Source organism: Danio rerio, chromosome 16 (genome assembly GCF_052040795.2).
Source record: "Danio rerio strain M-AB ecotype USA chromosome 16, GRCz13ab, whole genome shotgun sequence".
Taxonomy (NCBI): domain Eukaryota; kingdom Metazoa; phylum Chordata; class Actinopteri; order Cypriniformes; family Danionidae; genus Danio; species Danio rerio.
This window is the reverse complement of record NC_141036.1, coordinates 34,203,348-34,219,784: the sequence shown is the minus strand read 5'-3', so window position 1 is coordinate 34,219,784 and position 16,437 is coordinate 34,203,348. Positions and strand designations below refer to the sequence as shown.

Sequence of the window (16,437 nt, the reverse complement as noted above, 5' to 3'; positions counted from 1 at the left end):
CTCCACAAAAAATGAACATACTTTTAGGGCATATAAGCATATGAATTGGGACGCAGCATATTGCTCAGTTAAGTTGTAGGTGATCTTTGAAAGGTGAGTTTTTAGCTTGTTTATTTTTGTTTGTTTATTTTTGTTTATAACATCCTGATTCTCTTGTCTTTTGTATTTTATTGGCCTAAATAACCATAGCCTAAAAAGCCGAGTCTGTTATGTTTTAGGTTCCCCTTGAAACATTTCCATTGTGTTATGCTGTTTGAAAGTTTTGTGAGAAGACGTAGTTTTAAATATTTGTTTGCTTTGTAAGAAAATGCAAATGTTTTTTAAAAATGTGTTAGCCTTGTGAGGATTTGAAGCATGTGTGCTGTCAATCCAATAACGATCTTTTCTTAATTTGCTGCCGTATTTTGAAATTTTGCATGTGTTTTCATAAATTGCAGTACGTTAAGCTCTCTCGGCCACCGTACACTTCAGATGTTGACTGCTGTAAATATCTCAAATAGCAAATTCACTAATTAAAAAAAAAAGATAAATGATAAAAATAAATCAAATTATGACTATAATAATAAAATATAAAGCAGAAATATATAAAATAGTAAATAAAATATAATTTTACTAATATAAAATGATTAATATTGCTAATTTAATAATAGATGCGCATTTGAAATAAAAAACTAAAATATAGTTCTTAAAATACAAATAAACTTGGACAGCTTGATGTTTTTAATCTTTTGTTTTTAATTAAAGAAAATCTTTTTTAGAAAAAAAATACAACATTTGTTTCCCAGAGATGGATAGCGGCTGGAAGGGCATCCGCTGTGTAAGAAAAAACTTGCTGGATTAGTTGGCGGTTCATTCGGCTGTGGTGACCCCGGATTAATAAAGGGATTAAGCCAAAAAGAAAATGAATGAATGAAATACAACATTTTATAATAATATTAATAATTAAATGAAATAAAATAAACATTAACAGTGACTTCAAAGATTCAGTCTTTATCTCAAGTGCATAGGCTAAGCAGGAACGCTCATTGTGTTTGTGTGTGTGTTTAGGAACATATGATTCAGCTTTAATGATTCATGATAGTGGATAGAGGAGAACATTTTTTGTGGAGACCTCACTTTCTGACCTCATTTATGCTTGTCCAGCATAATAAACACAAACAACAGATAAATAAACGTCCCTCTTTATCTGTACCTCTCTGGTGAAGCTTTAAATAGCAGAACTGTGTTTCCTTTCAGAGGATTACAGGATTCTAGTTGACCTTTTTCATTTTGCATAGATCAGAATTCGCATAGATCAGAATTAAAATAATAATTCAAAGACACTATAACACAACAGTCATCTGCACAATACAGTATGCACAATATGAAAAAAAGCACATTGCGTAATCAAAGAGTTCATTTATCTGCCATCAGTAGTTTATTGATATGTTTTTATATTTGCTGGAATCTTACAGATATGGAGATGGATTAGGCTTTTTGGCCTTAAACACAGGAAATGGTCTGGAAAGGCTTAGAATGTTCCAGACCATGAGTTTGTGTGCCAACAACAACCCAGATAAGAAGAAAATATTGGTCAGTTTTTATATGTGGGTGAATAATAACTGTAATCAGCAGACTTCAATAACATATGCAGACTTCAAAGTTATGACTGCATGGGGCAACGATATTTGTGGTCACTTCATAGATCAGTCTGAAGCAGTGACGGCATAAAGTTAATAAAGAAATAAGCCTCAAGATGCAATGAGGATTTTACTATGGTAAAATATTGTTGTTAGGCAGGACTGTAAATTTGCTCCCCCGAGGCTTATTATTTTACACTTCCAAGCCATTTTATTAGGCAATCACATGGCAACAGCTACTGTATATACATTAAAGGCTTGGTTCAACCAAAATTAAAATTATGTAATTCCATTCCTGCTTTGTTCATCTTCAAAACTTAAATTAAGATATTTTTGGTAAAATCGAAGAGCTCATTCATCCTCCAGAGATGGCAAGGTTCCCAACTCATTCCGAAATGTAAAAGCATCCTCAAAATAGACCATATGCCTTAAGTAGTTCAATTGGAATATTATCAAGCTACAAGAATCCTTTTGTGAGCACATCCTAATTTGCGCAAACAAAAATAATGATTTAATAGTTTCAATAGTGTGCTCTTCAGTGTCAGTATAGGGCATGCATTCACTAGCACTGTGCTGTGGCATATACTCAAACAAATGTGACATGAGAGCACATGTCCTTTACTAACACAGAAGAGAAGGAACTGTTGAATAAATCTGTTATTTTGGTATTATGCACGCACAAAAGTAATTTTGGAGCTTTATAATTATATTTCATATTTAATTCATATTTAATATTATTGTTGTTAGGCAGGACTGTAAATTTTGCCCTCCCGAGGCTTATTATTTTACTTATTTGGGATGCTTTTCATGAACTGGCCCCCATGACAAACTAATAGCTCTGCTGTAGGTCATGTTGAAATCCCAGCAGGCACACAATGTTATAAGACATTAATCTTAGGTTAGATTTTTGTTGTGATGTCAGGTGACCAAAATTCAATGTCTAGCTAGCATCTAATGACAACATTATTTTGATGTCCAATAACAATGACAAATGACATTGATATTTGGTTGATTTTAGGTTGTGTTAAAAAGTGACCAAAAACCAATGTTGAGCCAACATCTTAAACCAAAATCATATTGATGTCAAATGCTGTCATTTATTCATCAGGTATGGCAACCAAAATCGTCTGATAGACATCAAACTGGTGACGTCCATCAAGCTCTAACATATTTAGGTGCTGATACTTGGATGATTTTAGGTTGGATGTTGGACACTGACATTGGGTTCTGACGTTACTCGATTTTCATTTCCAGATAAAATGCAACATACTCACGACGTTGGGGTACAACGTCAATCTGATGTCATGTTGACATCCTGTGCCTGTTGAGATGGTACAGACAATCTGTTGAAGTAAAAAACAAACAAACAAAACATCAGAATTGGAAAAAAGGTCATTTAAATTACTATGATTGTTGTTGTTGCTTGCCAGATGGGCATATCTGAGATATTAATATTTCAGAAAGACTTGATTTATGGTGTTCATCCAAATTATAAGAAAATATCAAGTGAGCAGCAGTTCTTCAGGTGAAAATGCCAGAGGTCAGAGGAGAATGACCAGACTGGTTGAAACTGATATAGTCAACAGTAACTCAAAAAAACAACTTATTGCAATTGAGATTTTTAGAAAATAACACATCACAAGCAAATGAGCCACAGCAATAGAAGAATCAAAACAGGAATGAGTTTTTTTTACTCGCCAAGGAAGAAGAGCACACAGTTGACACTCCATTCAGCTAAACACAACAGTACAGATGCATAGGTTCAACAAAACTGGTCAATATAAAAAAGAAAAGGATTGTTTGGTCTGATGAGTCTCAATTTGAGTCTCAATTTCTGCTGCATTTGGATGCTGAGATCAGAGTTTGCTGTAAACAGCTTGACATCGCTTGATGACTTAAGCGTGAATGCACAGCCAGGCTGTGGATTAAAGCTAATAATTTTGTAAATAATGTTCAATTTCCTGCACAGACTGATCCTTTCACTTCATAAGACCTCAGTGTACCATCAGTAGCCATGGAGATTGATTTAGAATTGACAGTTTGTATGTGTTTATTTTTAATCTTAAAAACAGGGGGCCAATCACTTGCGTTATACAAATCACCAAGGATAATGGATTCAGCTAAAAACCTTATTTAATGTTGAAGGAAAAAAATGCTTAAAATGTCATATATTTTTAACAGCCTGAGGGTGAGTAAATTAACTGTGAATTTTCCTTTTTGAATGAACTCTTTAACAAACTCTCTGCTACTTAGTACAAACTGCCCCTTATTTTTGCTGAAAATGTGAGTCCAGTGTACTTAAATGCCTTGTACAGTCACCAAATTTCAATCAAGTACCTATAAGAAATTGTGGATTTGAGGTTTCTCTGCTCCTAAATGATGCTAACATGTATATATGGACTAAAATCCCAAAGAATTCCTAGGAGCTTGTTGAATCCACCCTAAATACAAATCTTGGCATTTCCGAAAGCAAAAGAGATCCAAAAGGGGGGTTTTGGGGTCAAATAGTGCATATCAAGTATTTGACCAACTCTGCATTCAACTGATAAGATTTTTGAGCCAAGAGCTGCTCTTAAATGAGTCAAATTATGTATTCCTTCTGACTTTCTGTCATAATCAATTTGCTTCATATTTTAATTAGCTCAAGGTTTAAAGCTTCCTCTTAGCATTGTACCCTCTTATTTCTTTCACTATTAAAGTGAAGTGCTTGAGTGAAACAGAAACATCTTCTGAGTATGACAGTCACTGGAGTCTTCAAAAGCGAAATTTCTGTGTCCTCATCCTCTTTGCTCTCTGTTGGTGGCCTGATTAGTCCTCCATATGCTTATGGGTCAAAACACTAGTGATAGCGACGATCAATCTCACTTCTCTCAAATCTTTTAAAGCTTGGTGTGTGGTTGATTAGCAATTAGGTGATTAGTCTTTAGTGGTGCCGTAATAAGGCCTTTGACTTTACAGCTCTATATCATTGTCGATGCCATTGAACTTACATTACAGAGACATCTCTGGGGCTGCATTAAACACTCCTACAACACTGAAAGCCAACAAAAAGCATAACAGCTCCATTTGTCAGAAGATAGATTTGAATTGCAGGAAAATATGGCATAGAGAATGTGAATGTGAAGGAAATACAGAGCAACAGATAGTTGGCTTAGAGATAAAGAACTCAGTGAATTTTGATTAATAAATTATGCATTTATGCATTTTTATGTATTCAAATCATCCTTTGAAGTATAAATATAAAGCATTATTAGTGTAAAAAAATGCAAAAAAGGAAACTTAATGAAAATCACCATATATAAATGTATTTATACAACTTTATTCCCTTATCAGTATTGAATGATTTTTGATGATATAATAAGTGTGTTCTTATTTATTTATTTATTTATTTATTTATTTATTTATTTATCCATTCATTCAATTATTGAGTCAGGATTAATAGATTGTTTGCAGAAAAAAAATTCTAGTGCAAATAGAAAGGAAAGAGTGTGTCTCCTTAGTGTATTTTATATTATATATTTATATATTTTATCAACAAATTATAATTATTAATTTTTATTCATAAAAATGATAACAATGAAAATAAGAAAAGTTTAGCAACAAAAAAATCTAATAATATTTATAATTTATTTAAATTCATTTATGTTGTTATATATAAATAAATGTATCATATACTATATAATTAAACTTACATAGAGTGTGACCTGCATTGTATGCCTCGGTGGGAATGTTTTCATGTTTAAACAGTACCCAGTGGCGGCTCTAGCTTAAATATCACCGTGGCACCCCATCTCTAGGAAACATCCATACACACTCATTCACACTCACACACTACGGACAATTTAACCTACCTAATCTACCTGTACCGCATGTCTTTGGACTGTAGGGGAAACTGGAGCACCCGGAGGAAACCCACGAATGCGGGGAGAACATGTGAACCCCACACAGAAACGGCAACTGACCCAGCGGAGGCTTGAACCAGCCACCTTCTTGCTGTGGTGGCTACTGTGCAACCACATCACCGTTGTAGTTGTTATATAATAATTATTCTAAATAAATAACATCCTCTTTATTTATCACAATTTATCCTTAACTATTTATCTCAATAAATCAATCCTAAATATAACTGGAAAACAATGTAAAGACAAATCTGAAGTGATTTGCTAAGATCACGTGAGAAGTCTTTTGCATGAATAATAATTAAAAAAATTCTATAAAATACAATTAAAAAACATTTTATAGAATTATCTGTTCATCTTAAACTCGACTCAAGGCCGAGAATTAATGTAGTCTTACTTCCCTTACTCTTTATCCCTACTTTCTGCTTTATAGCCATGCTTAATCAAAAGAAGATCAATATCATATTATATAAACTTCAGTTTTGTCAACTAACCAAATTTGCTCCGTGCCGACACCTCGTGTAATAAAGTATGAGCATAAGCTGCGCGTATTTTATCGGCGTGCATGTAGTTAACTGGCATTCAAACTGAAGGGGCAGCATGTGTGAGACACGCGGGAATGTTTCTCTGTGCGCATATACGTCAGTTTGCTTTCAACAGCGTTGTTTCTGTTGCACATAGAGAAAAACAAACTTGCGTTTACAACAGACGCCAAATATGAAAGGCCTCTAACGTCTTTATTTTGGGACTAGCCTACCACTCTTGGGATTAATTCACTTGCATTAAACAAATCGTATCTCAAAGCATACTGAGGCTGATACTTTTACCGGCGCACATTTTTGTTTTTTCTTTCTTTCGCACCATCTCCCTGTGCCGCCCCTAGGAAGATGCCACCCTGGGCGATCGACCATATTGTCTAAATCCACCACTGTTTATACCCATTAGTCCTGCTATCTTGGAACCTTTTATTGTGAGAATTTGAACATGTCAGTGCTCATATTTTAACCTAATATAAACATCAACATTTAATGCAGCTTAAACAGGATCTGTGGTTTACCCAGCAGATAGCTAATGCATCTGGAGGCGGAGAATTTAAATGTAAACACAGTGGCCTTTGCTGGATCCATTTAAGGAATTGTCACTGTTGATGGATGATATTTCTATCATTGTTCTGTCATTAATTTGTCCATTCCTCTCTTTAGCTGTTCTCATTCTACTAATGCCTTCAGCAGACTGTGACCCGTCCAACCCTGCTATCCCAGCACAAACACTCATTTTCACAACTATGCTCAACTCTTTATATCAGCACCATGGTGGGCGAGAGTTCATCACCTTTACAAAAAACAGACTGAATAATCAAGTATAAACCTATAACACATCTCAAACGCCCTGATGAGTGTGACTTTAATGTACAGTACTAGCACTTGTTACAGAAATCAAAATGCAAACTCATCAGCCCTTGCCTAGCCAATAAAAAGATAATATGGCAAAAAAATGTGTCCAAGCTTTCATTATTGAAGCCACTTTGAACCACATCCATGTTTAATGAAATATTTAGCTCGGATGATGCTCTTTCTTAGCCAGGGGCTCTTTTAACCAATGCATCAACTTTGTCTCCGGCTACATCAACACTTTACAGGATACATTTGAATATGATCCTTTCATTTTGAAACACTTTCCGTCAGCATAATCAAACTTTTTGTCAAAAGTTTCTTGTAAACACTGAAATATTGGAATATTATAAAATAATACAGAAAAACAAGGTTTTAATGTATAAAACCTATAAAAAATTTACTTACTACATTTCAAGATGATATAACAGAGAGAGCATACATAATAAAGGTCTCATCAATACATTAGCAAAATATCTGTAGGCTATAAAAAAAGGTCAACTGTAGAAAAATGAATGTAATGTATGGCTGCTGTCACCCTGCGTGGATGACATAAAGTTTAACTTGCCAGTTCTACACCACCCAAAGTTTACCTGCACAGCACTTCACTGGCAGTCCTCTTTTACAATCACTACCTTAAACCTCACTCCCATTCGGGCCATGGCACCAATGTAACCCACTGGTCTTACACTTCCCAACCCACTCCCACTGAATTGGTGTCCCAGTACAAAAATCTTGGAATTTTTAATTGATGACACACTTTTTTTTTGGTTCTCACATTCAGCAATTGGTGAACAAATTAAAAGTGATATAGGCTTCTATTTTAGAATTAAGAACTGCCTTTCTTTTGATGCTAAAAAGAAGCTGGTTAATGCAACATATATGTCGATATTGGAATACGGTGATGTTATCTATATGCATGCTTCGTCTCAAAGTCTGCATGCATTGGATGCTGTTCACCATGGGATACTGAGATTAATAGCTAATTTTAAATTCCTAACTCATCATTGTGTGCTGTATACTAAGTTGGTCTGCTTTGTCCATTCGTAGGCTGAAGCATTGGCATATCCTTGTTTACAAATCTATACTGGGTTTACTCCTATCATATCTACAGAATTACATTAGTAAAAAGCCTGTTCTTAACTATGGCCTTCGGTCACAGGATATTTATTTACTGTCTGTTCCTAAAGTGCGGACTGAGATGTGAAAAAAGGCTTTTAAATACACAACAGCTTTTGCATGGGATAATCTGCAAACACAGTTGCAGTTCAAAGAATTGATTTCACTAAATGCTTTTAAAAAGACTATAAAAGATTTAGAAGTTAAACACAGGTTTGTAGATGTTTTGAATAGTTTGTAAGAGTGATTCATGTTAACTGTTTTTTGTTTGTTGTCTGTTAGACTCATTCATTCATTCATTCATTTTCTTGTTGGCTTAGTCCCTTTATTAATCCGAGGTCGCCACAGCGGAATGAACCGCCAATTTATCTAGCAAATTTTTACGCAGCGGATGCCCTTCCAGCCACAACCCATCTCTGCGAAACATCTACACACACATTCACACACACACTCATACACTACGGACAATTTAGCCAACCCAATTGACCTGTACTGCATTACTTTGGACTGTGGAAAATGGAGTACCCGGAGGAAACCCACGGGAAGGCAGGGAGAACATGCAAACTCCACACAGAAACGCCAACTGAGCCAAGGTTCGAACCAGCAACCCAGCGACCTTGCTGTGAGGCGACAGCACTACCTACTGCGCCACTGCCTCGCTGTCTGTTAGACCCATGTGACATATATATACTGCTTAATCTTGGCCAGGACACTCTTGTATAAGAGATTTTTAATCTCTTATGTGTCTTTCCTGGTAAAATAAAGGGTTTAATAACCCACTTCGAGCTGGGACCGAGCTGGCAATTCTTAATATGGGAGTCTGTTGCTCTAAAGACTAAAGAAGGCTAAAGACCATGGCCTCCTGCGTCTGTTGCTTGAGCATCTTTAGAGGTCAGAGGAGTGAGGTTTACCTGCCCAGCACTTCATTAGCTGGCCGCTGTTACACTCACCCGCCTAAACCACACTCTCATCCGGGTCACGGCACTAATGTAACCCACCGGTCATACACTACCCAACCTGCTCTGAGCTGGAATCCAACTGGTGATTCTTGTCATGAAAGTTGGTTGCTCTAACAAGGTGGCTAAAGACCATGGCCTCCAGCGTCTCTTGCTAGGGCACCTTTAGAGGTCAGAGAAGTGAGGTTTACCTGCACAGCACTTCACTAGCTGGCCTCAGTTACACTCACCACCCTAAACATCACTCTCATCCAGGTCACGGCACCAATGTAAACCCCCGGTCCTACACTACCCAATCCGCCTCAAGCTGGGATTGAACCGGCGGTTCTTTGTATCAATTCAACTCAACTCAACTCATTTTATTTCTAGGGCACTTTCAACCAACCACAATGAATACCAAAGTGCTGTACATAAAAACACATAATGCATGCAAACATACAAAAAACCAAAGTACAAAAACTCACAACACAAGATTAAAAGCTAAAGAAATAAGTGTGTTTTCAGTGACCTCTGAAAAGACTCAAAAGTTGGAGATGTTCTTTTAGAGAGTGGAGGATCGTTCCAAAGTCTTGGAGCTGTTAAGCGCAAGAGATGTGGCATCAAAGTCCTGCCCCAACTCTAGTAGACCCAATAAGACTCACAAAATTATATCACCACACCTGCATAAAATAACAAAAATAAAAACCATAAAGAAGACATGGTTTTTTACCTGTACTGCACTCCAGGGAACTTTTCGGGAAGTGTGGGGTACATTATGTGTCATCTTTACAGGAATAGAGATTTTACAAAGTACATTTAACAATGTCCTTGGTAACATCTGAAAAAAAAAAAAAATGCACATAACATGCAAATACCATTATAAACTATTGGTACAATATTCATCATATGACTAAACAGGTATTATTTTCCCAATACATTCATACCTTCAAAACATCAATAAAATTTAAAAAAGCTCCATTTACACATTACAAAAAATGTTTTATACAGTGTAGATTTTGTCAAAGCAGCACAATTGTTTTTTCCCCCCCAGATAAACAGAAATGTATACCAGAGCCATTTATTTAAACTCAACTTTGGGGAAATTAAGATCCTCCAGTTCTAAAAAGACAACAAGGATCTGGTCTCTCTAAACCCCTCCTCTCCATGAGACTTCTCTGCTCTGATTAGTCAGATGGTCATTCTGTATTCTGGTGGAAAATGCATGCAAGGTAAACAGCACCTTCAAAATAGCCCATACTGACAACTCAAACCAAACTCAAATTTGTTTGAAGTTTATAGAGAAAATGGCAGAGAGCAGCTAATAAAACTTGCAGTATGCTAACTTGTTCCAAATCTATGTAGGTTATTGCAGAAAATATGAGTATAATTACTCAATTACTGACGACTTGTTTTGGCAGTTCGGAATCGATTCTTGGCAAAAACTCCATTTATTGTGCACTTTGAAACTTTGCAGACCTTTTCCATCTGCACACTGCATGAAAGGCAGTGTCAGAATAAAGCAAAAGAGGGGCACTTTTAAATAGATCTCATTTCTGACTTTTCTTACCTACAGATTTGATCAAAACTGTAACTTGATAAATGGACTAGCTCACAGTGAGCTGGGCTCTATTTTTAAAGCTCAGGCTTTAGATGGAGTTTCTCTCAGGTGTGCTGAGGTTATAGAGAGCCTGTGCAGGCGGGCAGGGTGCCAGTTTCACCTGCTCCCTCTGCTTCTGCACCAGCTGCCAGATGGGCTGATGGTAGGATGTGCTTCTACAAGCAGGAGGTCTGTAATCCGAGGAGACTGACAGCGCTTGATTGTGAATGACTAGAAGCATGACAGAAGCAAAACACGGGAGATATTCATTCAAGCGGAAGCTGAGAAAAAAACGGTATGATATACCAGGACCTCTTGAGAAACTTTTTTTGCCATTTATTAGCCAAAAAGTCATCAAAGTTAAACTTCACTAAAAAAAGTCTTCATTGGATTTACTCCATTTTTTTAAGGTATGTGGTTGCAAACATTTTATATAAGCTTAATTTAAACAAACAAAATAAGTTGAACATTACTAAATGTAATTTGGTGGTTTAAATATAATACCTTAATAAATGTTTGTAAATCCAATAAATCTTTTTTTGTCAGTGTAGTGACAGATAAATAGCTATATAGCTCTTGAATTAGGTTTTAAATACTCTGAATTAGTATGTAAACACTATGAACGAATACTGCATCTGTTTAATTGTCAGTAAATGTATGTGTAAACATTATGCTATACAAGGACCTCTTGAAAAACTCTTTTTGGCATTTACTAGCCCAAAAGGTATCAAGTAGGGTGATACTAAACGGTCATAACAAGTAATATTGCCGGTAATAACAATTGCACTTTATGCTGAGATGAAGAGATGCCATTGTTTAAAAAACCCATGGTGCCTCAGCCTGTTGATGCAGACTCGTCATGATGCTAATTAACCAACTTCTTCATCAGTTCTCTGTTTTTCACTTGGCAAACAGATGCACGGGTATTACTGATTCTGAAGGGGGAATTCACAATTTGGCTGAATACAATTTGTCAGTGCTAAAACCTAGCTATTACTTTTGTAAAAACATTTCTTTTAAGATTTTAAAAATAAGCACACATCATTGCTTTTTGCTAGTCTTTTTTAGCACAATGCTAACAGGTTGAAACAATGCTAGTGTGTTTCCCCTGCTGAAAAATCCAGCTTAAACCAGCCTAGGCTGGTTGGCTGGTTTTAGCTGGTTGACCAGCCTGGTTTTAGAGGGGTTTTGGCCATTTCCAGGCTGGTTTCCAGCCAATTCCAGCCTGGTCAAGCTGGTTTTAGCTGGTTATCTCCCAGCCTGACCAGCTAAGACCAAGCTGGAAATGGCTGGAAACAAGCCTGGAAGTGGCCAAAACCCCTCTAAAACCAGCGTGGTCAACCATCTAAAACCAGCCAACCAGCCTAGGCTGGTTTAAGCTGGATTTTTCAGCAGGGTCATCTGGTTACTGGAATTTTTTATTTCCTGACACGTTACATTATTCAGCACATTGCTAGCATGGTATTAGCGTGACTTTACGTACTGGCATGGGTTTAAACTGCTGGTATGCTCTAGAATGTCCCTGCAAGATATAGGTCAATGCTAGCATATTTGTAGCATGAAATAACACATTGCAGACATGGTTGCCAGTACAAAAAATAATTGCAGTAAACTAATGAAAAACTGCACAACAGCAGCATAGAAGTATAACTGCAGCAATTGCAATACAATAAAGTGTAAACACAGTTCAAATACAGTACAATAAAGTTCAAGCTGCAGTAAACTGGAGTAAAAACAAGTAAACTCTGTCTGTACTGCACTTGTGCTGGTGTAATCTAATATGCCAATGGTGTGTTAAGAACTGTACTACACTTTTGTTCAAATGGATTTGTTCTTCAACATGTTCCAAGAATATTTTGTACTTTTTCAGGGATGTTATTTGGATTCAAGTAATTTTCTAATTAGAATTTTAAGAGTTTCTTTCAAAAAACAAATAATAAAAAACTAAATAACTGCAGTGAACTGAACAGTACAACAGTATTAGCCTATATACAAGGATAACCAGCCTGATCTCACGAGAAAACGTAAGTATTTTACGTTTTGGCATTTTAGTGGCTAATTCGTACGAATTCATACGAGTTCGTAAGAAAATGTACGATTTTAAAAAGGAGGCGTGGCACCTAACCCCACCCCTAAACCCAACCGTCATTGGGGGATACGCAAATTGTACTAAAATGTATGAATTAGATCGTACGAATTTGTACGAATTAGCCACTAAATGAAAAAGTTACGAATTGCCGTGAGATTGTGTTGGGATAACTGTGGCAAAATTCAATGCAGCTATCAAATTGCAGTATGAGGTATAAACACAGTTCCCCTTCGGTTGGGGAACTTCAGTGCCATGAATGGGAGGATTCGGATCAGAAGCCGCTTATCTGGAGAGTATTGAACGGGCCAATGAATGAAATTAATTGGCAGCGTAAGCTTGCGCAGGTGTGCGACATCTGCAATCATCTCAGCATATAAGCACACCTGAAGCCAGCAGACGCCATCCTTTTCGCTTCAGATCCTTTCTGAGTGAGTCGATGAGGGTTCCTCTTGCTGATCAGCACTTCAGAGCGAACGAGTGTGTCTCCCGGTCCAGAGTGGGTCTTCGCGGTGGCAGACGGTCGAGCTGGGTTACTCCCTTGCCTGCGGTTCTTTGGGTCCGGTCCTCCAGAGCGGTGCGTATAGTTGCAACTTTCCTAAAAGAGCAACACAGTCGTGCAGCACGTCCTTTTCAGGATGGCGCTCCGACTGTGCGTTTCTGGATGCGGGGGTTTCCTGTCTCCGGATGATGGACACGATCACTGCATTGCATGTTTGGGGGTCCAGCATGTTAATGCGGTGCTCGCGGGCGGTTCATGTCGTCATTGCGATGCCATGACCGTTGCACAGCTAAGATCGCGGCTAACTTTCGCAAGAGAGCGAGCCACCCCAGTTGCCTCCTGTTCTAAAAAAGCAGCGGGCGCTCGGGCAGATCTGAGGGTTTCAGCGGGAGCTAATCCGCCGCCCACGGGCTCGCGGACCTCTCGCTCCTCACGGCGCTCCATCCAAGCTTCGGGTGGTGAGAGTGATCCGTCTAACCAGATGGTAGCTCTCACACTCGCTGACACCGGAGATCAGATGTCCTCCGCGGCATCGGAGGGTGGGCTTTCACTGTCCGACGAAGATCCGGACCCGCTCGCCCCCTCCGGGCAGGTGAGCGCTGTTAAATCGGATCCTGAAGCGGACATGTTAGCCGTGCTTTCCCGGGCTGCTTCGGCCGTGGGGTTGGAGATGGTTTATCCCCCAGCTCCGCGGCCGGACCGACTAGATGGGTGCTACGTAGAGGACCAGAAGGCGAAGCCTTCGAAGCCTCTCGTCCCCTTCTTCCCGGAAGTGCACAGTAGGCTCACGCAGTCCTGGAGGGCACCTTTCTCTGCCCGTGCTGCGAGTGCCTCCGCCCTCACCGCCCTTGACGGCGGAGCTGCCAGGGGGTATGAGGCGATCCCGTCAGTGGAGCGCGCTATCGCGGTCAATCTTTGTCCGCGCGGCGCCTCTACGTGGCGGGGTTTGCCCCGCCTCCCGTCCAAAGCCTGTAGGTTGTCTGCCTCCCTCGGAGCCAGAGCTTATAAGGCTGCGGGCCAGGCTGCTTCTGCTTTGCACGCGATGGCCACCTACCAGCGCTACCAAGCGCAGGCGCTGGCCGAGCTGCACGAGGGCGGGTCCAACCCAAGCTTATTACATGAGCTGCGCACCGCGACCGACTATGCTCTTCGGACTACTAAGTCCGCCGCGTGTGCGCTGGGGAGGACGATGTCCACACTTGTGGTTCAGGAACGCCACCTCTGGCTAAACCTGGCCGATATGCGCGACGTTGACAAAGTTCGCTTTCTTGACTCGCCCATATCCCAGGCTGGCCTGTTCGGCGACACCGTCGGTGAATTCACCCAGGAATTCAAGGCGGTGAAAGAGCAGTCGGATGCGATGGGCAATGTCATCTATCGGCGTGGCCGTAAGCCCGCTCCGCCCGCCGAGCCATCCACCTCCGCTGTTCCTCGCCGAGGGCGCCCGCCAACGAGTGCTGCCCCGCCCCCGCCTGCGCCTCCGGCCAAGCGGGCGCGGCGTTCACCTCGAAAGCAGGCAGCCCCTCCTGCCCAGGGCGCCGTTAAGTCCGGTAAACGGACCGCGAAGCGTCCCTGAGACAGGCCATCCGGAGAAGAGGAAACTTGCTCTTTCCCCGCTGGAGGGCGGGGCCCCGATAACAACGGTACTTTTCAGTGCCACCAAAACATCAGTAAAAGAGCACTTTTTCCCTTCCCCGGATGTGACTGCACGAGTTCTGCCAGTCCGGGACGCGCTGCCTTCCGGCTCGCAGACTCTACGTGCTTCGCCAGTGGCTCACGAGCGCTGGGGGGACGGTCTCCCTTCCCTCAGCCCTCCAGCCCCCTCTCCGGAGTCAGGGTGCGGAGCCAGAGCGAATCGCTCTCCTCCAGCTTTTCCGCGGGACCCTCGTGCTTCCCGGATCAGCACACCCACTCCGCGCTGCCCCACCGCTGGTACGTCAGCGATTGTAGCGATGACTCCATTAGCGAGGGCTCTGCCTGCCTGGTTAGCGCGGGCCAGCCCCTCGCGGTGGCTCATACGCACAATCAGACTCGGTTACGCGATTCAGTTCGCGAAACGGCCCCCCAAGTTTACGGGCGTGTATTTCTCCAGGGTCAACCCCCTGTCCGCCCCTGTCTTGCGAGAGGAGATTGCTGCCCTCCTGGCGAAGGGTGCAATCGAGCCGGTTCCTCCAGCCGAGATGGAGAGTGGGTTTTACAGCCCATACTTCATCGTACCCAAAAAGAGCGGTGGGTCACGGCCAATCCTAGATCTGCGCGTTTTGAACCGCTGTCTGCACAAGCTGCCGTTCAGAATGCTCACGCAGAGGCGCATTCTCCAATGCGTTCGTCCTCGGGATTGGTTTGCAGCCATAGACCTGAAGGACGCGTATTTCCATGTCTCCATTCTTCCACGCCACCGCCAATTTCTGCGGTTTGCGTTCGAGGGTCGAGCGTGGCAGTACAAGGTCCTCCCCTTCGGGCTCTCTCTGTCTCCGCGGGTCTTCACCAAACTCGCGGAGGGTGCCCTAGCGCCCCTTCGGCTCGCGGGCATTCGCATACTCAATTATCTCGACGACTGGCTGATTTTAGCCCACTCGCGGGAGCAATTGATTATGCACAGGGACGAGGTGCTTCGGCATCTCCGCCTACTGGGGCTTCAGGTCAACCGAGAAAAGAGCAAACTCGCCCCCGTGCAGAGGATTTCTTTTCTCGGGATGGAGCTGGACTCGATCACCATGGTAGCGCACCTCTCCGAGGAACGCGCTCGCCTGTTGCTGAACTGTCTGAGGGAGCTCGACAGCAAACTAGTGGTCCCACTGAAGTTCTTTCAGAGGCTCCTGGGGCATATGGCATCCGCAGCCGCCGTCACGCCGCTCGGGTTGCTCCATATGAGACCACTTCAGCACTGGCTTCACGATCGGGTCCCCAGACGCGCATGGCACGCGGGCACACACCGGGTCTCGGTTACTGCGCTGTGTCGCCGCGCCCTCAGCCCTTGGAACGACCCCTCGTTCCTACAGGCCGGTGTGCCTCTAGGACAGGCGTCCAGCCATGTTGTTGTTTCAACAGACGCTTCCAACACGGGTTGGGGGGCCGTGTGTCGCGGGCATGCGGCTGCGGGCCTCTGGAAGGGTGCCCAGCTGCATTGGCATATCAATCGCCTAGAGCTGTTGGCAGTGTTCCTCGCTCTCCACCGCTTTTTACCGGTGCTGGAGCGGCAACACGTGCTGGTCAGGACGGACAGTACGGCGGCGGCGGCGTATATCAACCGCATGGGGGGTATGCGCTCTCGCCGCATGTCTCAGCT

At 41.6% G+C, this 16,437-nt stretch overlaps 1 protein-coding gene across 1 annotated transcript in view; it reads right to left on the bottom strand.

The window, feature by feature from the left end:
- Window positions 1–16,437, bottom strand: part of lysmd1 (LysM, putative peptidoglycan-binding, domain containing 1) — a 324,645-nt gene that overhangs the window by 27,941 nt on the left and 280,267 nt on the right. The window contains exons 6-7 of the transcript XR_015510646.1: window positions 9,694–9,801; window positions 2,890–2,962 (exon numbers count right to left, since the gene is read on the bottom strand). The gene's annotated coding sequence lies outside the window, so the exon portion shown is untranslated. The remainder of the gene's footprint in view (window positions 1–2,889; window positions 2,963–9,693; window positions 9,802–16,437) is intronic.